This window comes from Ostrinia furnacalis, unplaced genomic scaffold (assembly GCF_004193835.3).
Source record: "Ostrinia furnacalis isolate ACB-3 unplaced genomic scaffold, ASM419383v2 OfSCF7506, whole genome shotgun sequence".
In the NCBI taxonomy this organism is placed as follows: Eukaryota; Metazoa; Arthropoda; class Insecta; order Lepidoptera; family Crambidae; genus Ostrinia; species Ostrinia furnacalis.
In genome coordinates this window covers 1,892-14,064 of record NW_021137745.1, presented here as the reverse complement: position 1 = coordinate 14,064, position 12,173 = coordinate 1,892, and the positions used below count along the sequence as shown (strand labels likewise).

Here is a 12,173-nt window from a genome sequence, read left to right as displayed (position 1 = left end):
CATGCCTGAAACTTAAGAAATGTTACAAAATACATGCCGGGACAAAATTGACCCAGCGGCGCTTTTAGGGGGGTCGTAATCTTCGGCACTTCTAGTGTTAAGACATTTTTGTGACTGAAACGAATGAGACGTAATCTTGGCTAGTTTCTTTTATAAATGGATGGCCTGTCGTTAAAAAATCTGCTCGGCTCTTATCTGGAGTTGATAGCATCTCACGTATTACTGAGCGCTGAGAAAATTGAATCTTTATAATTATGAAGTAATCCTGGTCGATGGTTGTGTCGTGTCAGCATTGGAATCTGCATTCTTTAGCACGTTTCTGTGGAGTGGTGCAGGTACATACATCATAGGTGACTGCTCGGTAGGGCTACCACAAATAGCGGTTCTTCTTGGACAAAAGAGTCCTACATGTAAATACTATCTCTCTAGTGCATATTTATGAGTTATGAAAATCTCATTTTCACGAAAACACCGAGTGAGAAAAAATCTTTGAAGAAAAACAATGGCGTAAAATTCAGATAATTTATTTTGGAAAATTTTTACAGTAATAGTAGTGCCATAGTTATTAAATGCCAATAGAGAAGTTATGAGAGCATCTTAGTTTTCTCCAACTAAAATTGATTGATCGTCCTCAATGTACAAAACAAGCCTAATCCTTTGATTAGCTCCTTTTCAACCGACTTCAAAAAAAGGAGGAGGTTCTCAATTCGACCCGTATGTTTTTCTTAGCCAGAAATTAGCGTCTTCAAGAAAATACTGATAATATCCAGATTTAACTTCAGCAGAAAGAAGTCCACCCTACCCTCTCGGTCTGGCGGCGCGCCAGCTCCGTTTGTGGCTCCCGTTCCAATAACCAGGCTTCTGGAAGGGCTTGGGGGCTACATTTGGTTTAATATTCTTAGTTCTCGAATTGGTGGCATCTATCGATGTCGATGACGCGATTTATATCTGGAGTTTCGAGTACCAATCGTCTTGAGTTAATGCAGTTCTGACAAATTATAATTTGTTGCCTTTAAATTGTATTCAATGTGTCAGAATGTGTGTAGGTATCTGCCACCATAACATCTGTGATCTGTGAATTTAGAGAGCAGTAAACAATTTATTCATGTAAAGTTATTACACCACCCTGATTAATAAATAATATTGACAAACATTAAGTGGTTAATTATAATAAAATATGATGTCTAACAATAATTTTCTGCACAAAGTTGTGTATCTTGAATACATATTTATGCGCTCAATTAAACTAAGACTTAGGTACTAGTATTTCTCATCAGCACTAAAGCGCTGGCGTCAGTGAACTAAATACCTATTAAGTATCACTACATAAACACCTGAAGTGAAGAAGTCTTCAGTTGACTTCAGTTTTACAGTTCATAAAACATGAGTTGCTTTCACTCGATTGGCTAATGTGCTACTCTGTCGGCTTCAAGTTTCCGCCGGCTTAAAAACATTTGCCTGTTCCACTGACTTTACGAGTTCCAGCTACTCGTAATTAAAACACACGTGAAACAAGTAACACATCCTTGTTTAATTTGCGAAGTGGGCGTGAGCGACTGTCATGTCAATATTGTTCGACAACTTCGAGACTCGCTCGAGTTCCGCCGATGCCAGAACTTGATAAAACAAATGGAAATATTATGATGAACTGCGGTAGAAATTTCCACCGTGTCTATTGTTGGTAGCTATAATATTATAATATTTTAAACGGTTCCAACAACCAATTTATTTTATCTAGAATTTAAACTATTTAAAAGGTTTTACTGTTAATTGTATGCCATGATGTATTATCTAAAACTTTTCATAACATGCAAGGTTCTTGCTGTCCTACTTTCTTATTGATAATGTGAATCACTGTTTCAAATTACTTTTGCCTTAATACGTTTTAATTAAGCTGATTATAAGAGCGAATTAGTATCGATAACCCGTTTCACAGAATTGCTATTTTATTTTTAATCGAACGGGAAGTACCTATCAAATTAAGTCACATTTTCGATTGGTTTAGTGAAACGGTAATTACAGCTAGCATTGAATATCTTGACTCTTGATCATCTGCCAAACGTCATCTTAAATAGCTGATTACCATGTGCGTGATTCCGGCGTACATGGGCGGCACATGGGTTAATTAGTAATAACTCAGTGTTTGGTGGCGGGCGGCGGGCGGATGGCCGGCGATAGATTACCGAAGCAGTAAGCCGTTAATCCGCGATCCCGCTGCCTTGCATTAGCGGCTATCGAACAAGCCCGTGTCCATACTGACGCATTGCTAGGAAGAGATCATAAAACTTTTTTGAAACTAACCCGGGTTCTTCCGGTGTCAAAAATTATTAGTCTTTACTAACTGTATTTAGTCATTCCTAAAAACCCTGTTGTAATTACAACAGATAGGTATCACATACTTACATACCTAGTTTCTCAATAGTGGTCATAATATAGATTACAATGCACGGTGAGGAAATTTTAATTTAATTAGTTTTGGGAATTTTGCATTCGTCATTCTAAAAGCGGATTATTTAAACAAGGATACTATGATATTTTATAGTATTTTTAATAAGTCGCCTTCCCGCAGGTGCCCATGATAATGATATTGAATTAGTCCTTGCAGATGGAACGCCGGGTGTACGCGCCCTTACCTTCATCGCAGGCTGTGTTTGCGCTGCACCGGCCGTGTTTAGACTGCCGGTAATTGTTTGCGTTGGATATAAGCCATTCGGTTGTAGGACGTTAGTAATGAGATGACGCTGGGCCCCGTAAATTAAAAGATATTCCAAAACAAACACCTACAAATCCATCAAACTATACCTAGCACAAATTGTTGTTACTTTTCAGGGAAAACTTTGTACAAGCGCAAGCATTTATCCACGCGGACAACATTTACGCATACAACGTGCTATGTACAGCCATTCGTTGAAACGAATTCAATTATTTTGACTCCTAAGTAACAACACAAAGAGCTCACAATTGCGTCAATGTGCACACGGCGACTGTACAAAGTATAGTCTCCCGGGCGTCGTACGCATCGCGCACTAAAACAACTCTCATGAATAAACCCCATAAAAAGTTTAGCCTTACATCACCACCTGACAGACTTACAGACTACGAGCTGTCGCAAAATGGACTCTGTCCCAACCGTGTAGAGTGCTCTTGTTTTATTTAGTTTACATTTTGGGACACCGTATCGGGCTATGTGTGACGAGGCCGTATTTTTGAAGAGCGGACCCAATTCGGCGCATCTACGCAGGACTATAGCGAGTGCAAAAACGAAATGCTTGATGTAAAGCAAATTGGATTTCGCTTCGAATTTGTGGGAGTCGAACCAGCCGAACTGTGGCCGAGGCACAGTTGCCGGGGCAGTAGCTCTAGGCTTCATTTTATTAAACGACAATATTCGTTGTTCAATCTTCTTTAGAAAACTTGAATGATGTTAATACATAAAAATGTGCAATGTGCGCGTAAGACAGTCACGTATCTAACTACAATAAGTAGGTCAAGTTAGTATAGTTATAGAGAACTCTGCGTCTAGTAGGTATTATTGATAAGTTTGATCTTCATCTTGAGAGGACAAAAACAATAATGAACTTAATAAATCATTTTCAGTAGTTAGTGGTTACAATCCGGTAAGATTAATAGGAAAATTAACTGTGCACTCAGAGACTTGGATTTAAAGCTCAGTAAGGAGAAACTTTTCAAGTTGCTCATAATTAATTTTAATGTAATAGTTATAGAACTAAATTTACTGTCCACGTTTGTACTGTGGCAGTGTCGACGGGTTCGGTAATTAAGTGCGCGATAAATCCGGTGACTCGGCGATACCCGGCATTTGTACCGGCGCGCAGACTTACGGCTCGGACAACAAGCCGGATCGCAAGTTATAGTATTAACCAGAATTTGCTTTGCATTCAACTACGTAGCCAACAGTTATGATAGTTATTGATAGTATTTATCGGTAGTTGACCAAATAGCAACAAATTGCATAATTCGTTAAATGGTAAGCACTGTACGGGAAATAGGTATTCCTTGACACGGTATATTACCACCGCAGTAAAACATTAAATATTTATTTATTTTTATTTATTTAAAACTTATATGCACATAGAACGGTGAACATAATATTACTTAGTCTCTTTTTGTTCCTATTTCGCATTAAAGATTACCTAATTAAAGCAGATACAAAAATATACAACACAATCTAAAAAATACCTTTTCATCGATTATACCTAATAACATTGTGAAACCAAGAAAATATCAGCAAAAGCGCTCTGTACTCTCTAGTCGCATTTTGAGAAAATAAAAATAATATTCCGTGAAATATTGAAAAGGAATCTTCGTGTTTCGGCGGAAAATTGTGAAGTACCAACGAAAAAGGGAAAAAGGCGAATGTTCTAGTGTTGTACTGAAAAGTGAAATGTCAACGAAACATTTTTCAAGTAGAGCAGCGAAATGATAAAGCGAGCGTACACTGAAAAATGTTCGCTGCTTATTAACTCGACTTTTAGTTACCTACTCAACAAAGTGAAATAGGTATGACCTGTAACGAAACGGGTAAAAAGGACTAAAGTAACTTTGGGCTCACTGTAAATATTAATATAATTTTCCTTATTTTAGTGTATTTCCTCTTAACCAAACTTCATTTTCAAATAACAAAAAATATTATGTTGTACCTATTGCTCTACGAGTATGTAACTTTATTAAATCATGACTAATTTGATAGTTCAACAAAAACAGCTTTATTATTTGGCAAGTAAAAATTATACTGACGCTTATTATAATGTGATGATTGTGAAGTTCTCAGTTAATTTAAGTTACAGTTATTACTGAAATAAACATTTCTGATATCAATATTTTCCTTAAGTAATAACTTTTTCAAATACAAATCGAAAGTATCTAGCTGTTAATTTATAAAGGTTATTCTACGTACCTAATAAGGAAATGTTAATATTTTTTTTACATGCTAATGAGGTAGGCGGTGATTAAAATAAACGCAGATATTATAATGTAATTCACTTCGTATGTATCTTTTGTCTAAATGACTTTAAACATTAAATAAATAATGCCCATTGGTTAAGTGTAACACTGCGAAACCGCCGCTTTCTGCCTTATTGGGTGCAATAGCAACTTAATATTCCAAGCGAGCTCGAGCTGCGGTGCAAGTCACAGCCAGTTCAACGAAGACTGAAGACTCATTCGCTTCAGTGCCATTGAACACGATCTCACATCCATCATGCCAGCATAGATATCGTCATGGGGACGTTCTAATTAACTTATGCTCTTGTACAAAAACAAGCACAGGAGGCGGTGTTTTTTCCCTTGAAATTNATCTTAGTCATTCTCACAAAAAGAAAATTGTAATTTGTGGAGATTTTAACATTAATATTCTCAACAAAAATAGAATGTGTATAGATTTTGAGCACCTGCTCCACAATTATAATCTTAAATTGCAAATTAAAATACCAACTAGGCTAAGTAGTAAGACCTGTATAGATAACTTTGCCACTAATATCTGTCATTGTAAAGCTGATGTACTTGACCTCAACCTATCAGACCATTCAGCACAATTACTAAAATGTCCAGTCAATAAAAAGTGTCTAATAAGTCGATGGCGTATTCAAAAACGGGATTTTTGTAAGGAAAATTTTATAAAATTCCACAACGCTATAGGAAGCTTAAGCTTTTCCGAGATCTATAAGCATAACAACGTCAATGATGCATATAACTCTCTATATGAGACGATACGCATGTTCTATGATTTATGCTTTCCTTTCAAACTAGTTAATATAAACATTAGAAAAAAACAAAAGTGGATTTCTCGAGGCATTAAACTCTGCAGCAAAAATAAAAGAAAACTCCTCTGGAATTATAGAANAAGGGGGTAAAACGGGATCCACGCGTACGAAGTCGCGGGCGGCCGCTAGTTGTAAATAAAGTTCCTTTAAAGAACAAAAAAAAAATACAGATAAATAAATCAATTACAAAAATACATATTGTGCCCTGCAAAATAGGGGCCCGTTCAGCTAATGCTGAGACATGACGTGGAATGCCTTGACACTGAATTTCAGCAGGTCCCTTTGAGGTTGCTGCGCCTCTCCGCCGACGGAAAAGCACTCCGTAAAAGTATTTATCCGCCGGAGGACACGCAATAAGCGGGCAGCACAGAAGGAATACAGGCAGGTAATAAGAAAAAAAAAATCATAAAAATTATAACTTAATAATTATTATTGTAAATTACAAAAGACTTCAAAAGAGCGCATTATACACAGACAAGTCACAATCTTTATAGAGAGAAATTAATTAGCTACGCCGCACGCTGGTGATCCAGTGTAACTAACGTTTTCGTTTTCAATACTCTGTAACGCAAAGATAGTAAGTCTAATAAGATAGAGATACTCGTAAATATCGAATTAGTTACCTACGGATAATACGGACATATTGAGTAGTTTTCCTGTAGAACAAGTGTGCCTACTACGACAACATACAATAAGCAACGTTTCCCCGTGTACTCATACCGTAGCGTTGAGTCTCGTTGGTCACTGTCCTGTGACATGGACACCGTCCGGCCGCACTGCACAGCTGCGATTTATGTCCTTCGGGCGCTTGTTTTATTAATGACCACTTTGATGCACCGTCGCGACACGACACTCCACACTACAAATTGTTTTGATTTATTTTTATTTTATAAAATTAAAAATCAATCACANACACAGTAGTCAAGCCCAGTTCGGTCGGTCAAACGTCGAATTGGGCTATAGACACACCAAACACACTCTTCGTTAATATTCTTTAACGAGAGCTATCATATGTATAATATGTGTAAGCTCCCTGGTTGATCCTGCCAGTAGTTATATGCTTGTCTCAAAGATTAAGCCATGCATGTCTCAGTGCAAGCCGTATTAGGGCGATACCGCGAATGGCTCAATATATCAGTTTTGGTTCCTTAGATCTTACTCAGTTACTTGGATAACTGTGGTAATTCTAGAGCTAATACATGCAATCAGAACTCTGACCAGTGATGGGACGAGTGCTTTTATTAGATCAAAACCAATCGACGGAGGGCCTCGCGTTCGAAGTCGTTAATTTTGATGAATCTGGATAACTTTTGCCGATCGCACGGTCCAGCACCGGCGACGCATCTTTCAAATGTCTGCCTTATCAACTTTCGATGGTAGTTTCTGCGACTACCATGGTTGTCACGGGTAACGGGGAATCAGGGTTCGATTCCGGAGAGGGAGCCTGAGAAACGGCTACCACATCCAAGGAAGGCAGCAGGCGCGCAAATTACCCACTCCCGGCACGGGGAGGTAGTGACGAAAAATAACGATACGGGACTCTTACGAGGCCTCGTAATCGGAATGAGTACACTTTAAATATTTTAACGAGGAACAATTGGAGGGCAAGTCTGGTGCCAGCAGCCGCGGTAATTCCAGCTCCAATAGCGTATACTAAAATTGTTGCGGTTAAAAAGCTCGTAGTTGCATTTGTGCGCCGCGCTGTCGGTGCACCGCATCCGCGGTGATACTGACACGTTTGCGGAGCATATCGTCGGTGAGCCGACGGTCAAACGTCGGTTCAATATCAAAATCCTATCGCGGTGCTCTTCAGTGAGTGTCGAGATGGGCCGACAATTTTACTTTGAACAAATTAGAGTGCTCAAAGCGGGCTCAAAATGCTGCTTGAATATTTCGTGCATGGAATAATAGAATATGATCTCGGTTCTATTTTGTTGGTTTTCAGAACTCCGAGGTAATGATTAATAGGGATAACTGGGGGCATTCGTATTGCGACGTTAGAGGTGAAATTCTTGGATCGTCGCAAGACGAACATCAGCGAAAGCATTTGCCAAAGGTGTTTTCATCAATCAAGAACGAAAGTTAGAGGTTCGAAGGCGATTAGATACCGCCCTAGTTCTAACCGTAAATATGTCATCTAGCGATCCGCCGACGTTACTACAATGGCTCGGCGGGCAGCTTTCGGGAAACCAAAGATTTTGGACTCCGGGGGGAGTATGGTTGCAAAGCTGAAACTTAAAGGAATTGACGGAAGGGCACCACCAGGAGTGGAGCCTGCGGCTTAATTTGACTCAACACGGGAAATCTCACCAGGCCCGGACACCGGAAGGATTGACAGATTAACAGCTCTTTCTTGATTCGGTGGGTGGTGGTGCATGGCCGTTCTTAGTTGGTGGAGCGATTTGTCTGGTTAATTCCGGTAACGAACGAGACTCTAGCCTGCTAAATAGGCGTCGTCATTTAGGTGTGCGTGGCTCACGTCACGCAACTCACTGGCGACGTATTAAAATTCTTCTTAGAGGGACCGGCGGCTTCGAGCCGCACGAGATTGAGCAATAACAGGTCTGTGATGCCCTTAGATGTCCTGGGCCGCACGCGCGCTACACTGAAGGAATCAGCATGTTCTCCCAGGCCTAGAGGCCCGGGCAACCCGTTGAAACTCCTTCGTGCTGGGGATTGGGGTTTGCAATTATCCCCCATAAACGAGGAATTCCTAGTAAGCGCGAGTCATAAGCTCGCGTTGATTACGTCCCTGCCCTTTGTACACACCGCCCGTCGCTACTACCGATTGAATGATTTAGTGAGGTCTTCGGACCGACACGCGGTGGCTTCACGGCCGTCGGCGTTGCTGGGAAGTTGACCAAACTTGATCATTTAGAGGAAGTAAAAGTCGTAACAAGGTTTCCGTAGGGGAACCTGCGGAAGGATCATTAACGTGTACGTTCACATGTGATACACAAGTGTCATGTGGGAATGATCATACAATAATCCAGACACAAACAAAAGTTCTGATCGAAGGAAGGTCTCGTTTAATTATGAGATCGTTCGACGATTGGCGTCGTACGATATTCTACATGTACAGATTGAAAATCCGCGATCTCAGTAGTTTTCGTACGTTCGTAAAATGACAAATTCATGCGGTTGAAAATTGTATATTTTTCAGACATTTATAAAATTATTATTATTATTGTTTATTTATAACCACTATAAACCATTACCCTGGACGGTGGATCACTTGGCTCGCGGGTCGATGAAGAACGCAGTTAACTGCGCGTCATAGTGTGAACTGCAGGACACATTTGAACATCGACATTTCGAACGCACATTGCGGTCCGTGGAGACACATCCAGGACCACTCCTGTCTGAGGGCCGGCTGCATAAAAACAATGACCACACTGCGCCGAACGATTCTGTCTTTCGTGCGCAACTGACGGTTCTCGACTTGGTCGTGTACACTCGTTGTATGCATTTCGTTGGGTCCGTTCAAATATTCGATATTGTCGTTCGCTGATTTCACACACTCGTTCGTGACCGTAGCGCGACTCTTCGATATGTGTCTGTATGTGCACATACCGCCCACCGCCCACCCGGGNCAATCACATAGCTGTAATACCCAAAAAGGGAATAGAAGCACAAAACAACTTTAGTTGTGGTTTAGAGCAGATAGGAACCATTTCCAAGCTATCAATAAGTACGTATTTAAAAATTTACAGTCTACCTAGGATAACAAGAAACAGCACATAAAAAATTGTCAAAATCAGTCAAAAAAGGTATTTCTATGTTTGTTTTAGTGGTGTCACTACAAAATCTAAGGCATTCAATCAGCTGCTTCATATTTATTACCTTCTGCCTGAGCGAAACGAAATCAGATTACTAGCTTCGAATAAAATCCACTGAAAATCCAGGGAATTTCGCGTTTTTGCCGCCACTCGGCTTAAATCCTGAACCAGCTACTACAGTTAAATAAACATTTGTTTGTTTAGCGATAGGTAAAAGATAAATAAATTTATAAAATACGAGCAGTTAATGGCTTAACCATGTTACCATTATTTTTTGCTTAATTTTAAATTGTTAAAGTCCAAAGTGCAACTCAATAAACCACAACAAAATTGTTTTCAAATGTGTAATGAAAAATACTTTTTAACAACAATTTAATTATAGCAACACAGTAAGCCAAACGCCGGATCATTGGGGAAGGCTATTTTCAGCAGCGAACGTCCTATGTCAATGATGAATGATGATGATGAACGTCAGGTCAACTAATACCCGCTTACCACCAGACCGTTGACAAAAGAATTTTTACTTTCATTCATCATCATCATCATCATTTCAGCCATAGGACGTCCACACTGCTGAACATAGACCTCGCCCAATGCTTTCCGTGTTGATCGATTGGTAGCGGCCTGCATCCAGTGCTTCCCTGCTACCTTTACGATGTCGTCGGTCCACCTTGTAGGTGGACGTCCCACGCTGCGTTTTCCGGTACGCGACCTCCATTCCAGAACCTTTCTGCCCCATCGGCCGTCAGTTCTGCCTACTATGTGCCCTGCCCATTGCCACTTCAGCTCGCTAATACGTCGTTACTTTCATTAGCATCAACTTATTACGGCAATCACCTTGAACAAAACCGTGGTATCGTGCTAGTGTTCCCCAAAGCCAGCCAAGACATCTGCGGGAGAATGCCCCGGTGTCGCGGAGTCCAAATGCATATTGTATGGCGCCATGAGCCCACACACTTCCGCCCCTCGCCTCGCAGGATTACTTGCGAGTTCGCGAGTACAGTGTGCTTACCATGAGTTTACGTTAGGTGTGCTCGCTAGCGACGGCGTAAAAAAATGACATTTAATTGTATGACATATTGTGCAGCGCCCCTACCGGCTACTTTCAAGAAACAAAATCTTCATAGAGATTTTTGACTTACTCGCTATCGAGCACACCTAACGTAAACTCATGGTAGGTACACAGATGTATTTTGTCCCAAAAACAAATAATACCCAAACGTTTATCTATTTTTTCTTTTGATTTAGTTGGAAATAATAGATCATAAAATATGTTATCATTTGTTCTGTGAATCTAGTAATTATTACTGTTATAATTTATAGATAAGCTTCACTCGGTAAGGACCGACTGATAACCAACGCCAAAACTTACATAGTTGTTTGATAGCTATAAATGTCCATTATTATTTTTTTATTTTAAATTAATTTCAAGGACTTATACAAGGTGTCCCAGAATGGGTGAATCAAACTGCTAGGGGAGGCAGCTCTACTAATTTACTATACCTAAATAATATGAAGAAAAAAAATTTGGGTTCGGATTTTATTTTCAAAAGTTGGTTTACAGATAAACGAAGCGATCATGTACCTGCAATTAATATTAGTAAGAAAAAAGTACAAATAAACTCCAAACGCAGCAATTATAGCCAGAGACATAGGCAAAGCTGATTTATTTTCACTTTTTCAAATATTTTTTTTTGTTTCCTTATGCGCTTTATTTTTTTTCATATTTTTTAGGGATAGTACATTAGTAGAGCTACCTCCCCTATCAGTTTGATTCACCCATTCTGGGACACCCTGTATGAGTACCTATAAAGTGTTATGCATATTTTGTTTCACTAGAAATAAATCTTCAAAAACAGCTCATCCTAAGTTCATCGTCTGTTTCCGTAAATAAATAAATAAATTAAACACTTTTTGCATGCATCAAATATTAAAAAATTTTTCTTTGTGTATACTATAGCTTAATATTGTCCCAATCTACTCACAAAATTTCATAAAATTTAGATTTGTGGTTCTTGAAAAAAAAATCGTAAAAATGTTGTGGAAACATTTTTCCAACGAAACATTTAAATTCTCTATTTTATACAAAACGGCAATTTCATACTTTAACATTAATATTATTTACATTTACCTACAGTAGATATTATAATAAACTTTTGTTTGACGTATTTTTAGACACTAAAATCCCAAAATAGAACAAATAAAAAATTGGATTGAACTTACGTAAGCAAATAAGACGCAAAACAATCCTGACGTAATTGCCTACAATTTATAACTTTACTATGCGGGCCTATTTGCTATTTTTGGAGGCGATTATAGTTTTTGTGATACACGGACTTTGTACTCATGGCGGGGTAACCAGTTTGTTGTGGCCGCGGATACCGCATTATTGTGGTGTATTATTAGAAGAGGCGGGCGTCAGCGAACGTATTCATTGCTAAATTAATATTACCAACCAACACAACCTTATTTTTTGCGTTTCGTCTATGAAGTATGATCACTCGAAGAAAACTAAAGTTTTACAATTCGTCTTCGTGTAATACTAACGCATTCTATAACATGAATAACACGCGCGTGATGCGTAAATTAAAAAAAAAACGACTAGTGATAA

At 39.2% G+C, this 12,173-nt stretch overlaps 2 non-coding genes across 2 annotated transcripts; both read left to right on the top strand.

Moving 5' to 3' along the window:
- The first annotated feature begins 6,813 nt into the window (after positions 1-6,813).
- On the top strand, positions 6,814-8,716 carry LOC114364941 (small subunit ribosomal RNA). The gene has a single exon (XR_003656893.1). It is a non-coding gene; the product is annotated as a small subunit ribosomal RNA (ribosomal RNA).
- A 282-nt stretch (positions 8,717-8,998) lies between these two features.
- LOC114364940 (5.8S ribosomal RNA) lies at positions 8,999-9,155 on the top strand. Its single transcript, XR_003656892.1, has one exon. It is a non-coding gene; the product is annotated as a 5.8S ribosomal RNA (ribosomal RNA).
- Positions 9,156-12,173: the final 3,018 nt, after the last annotated feature.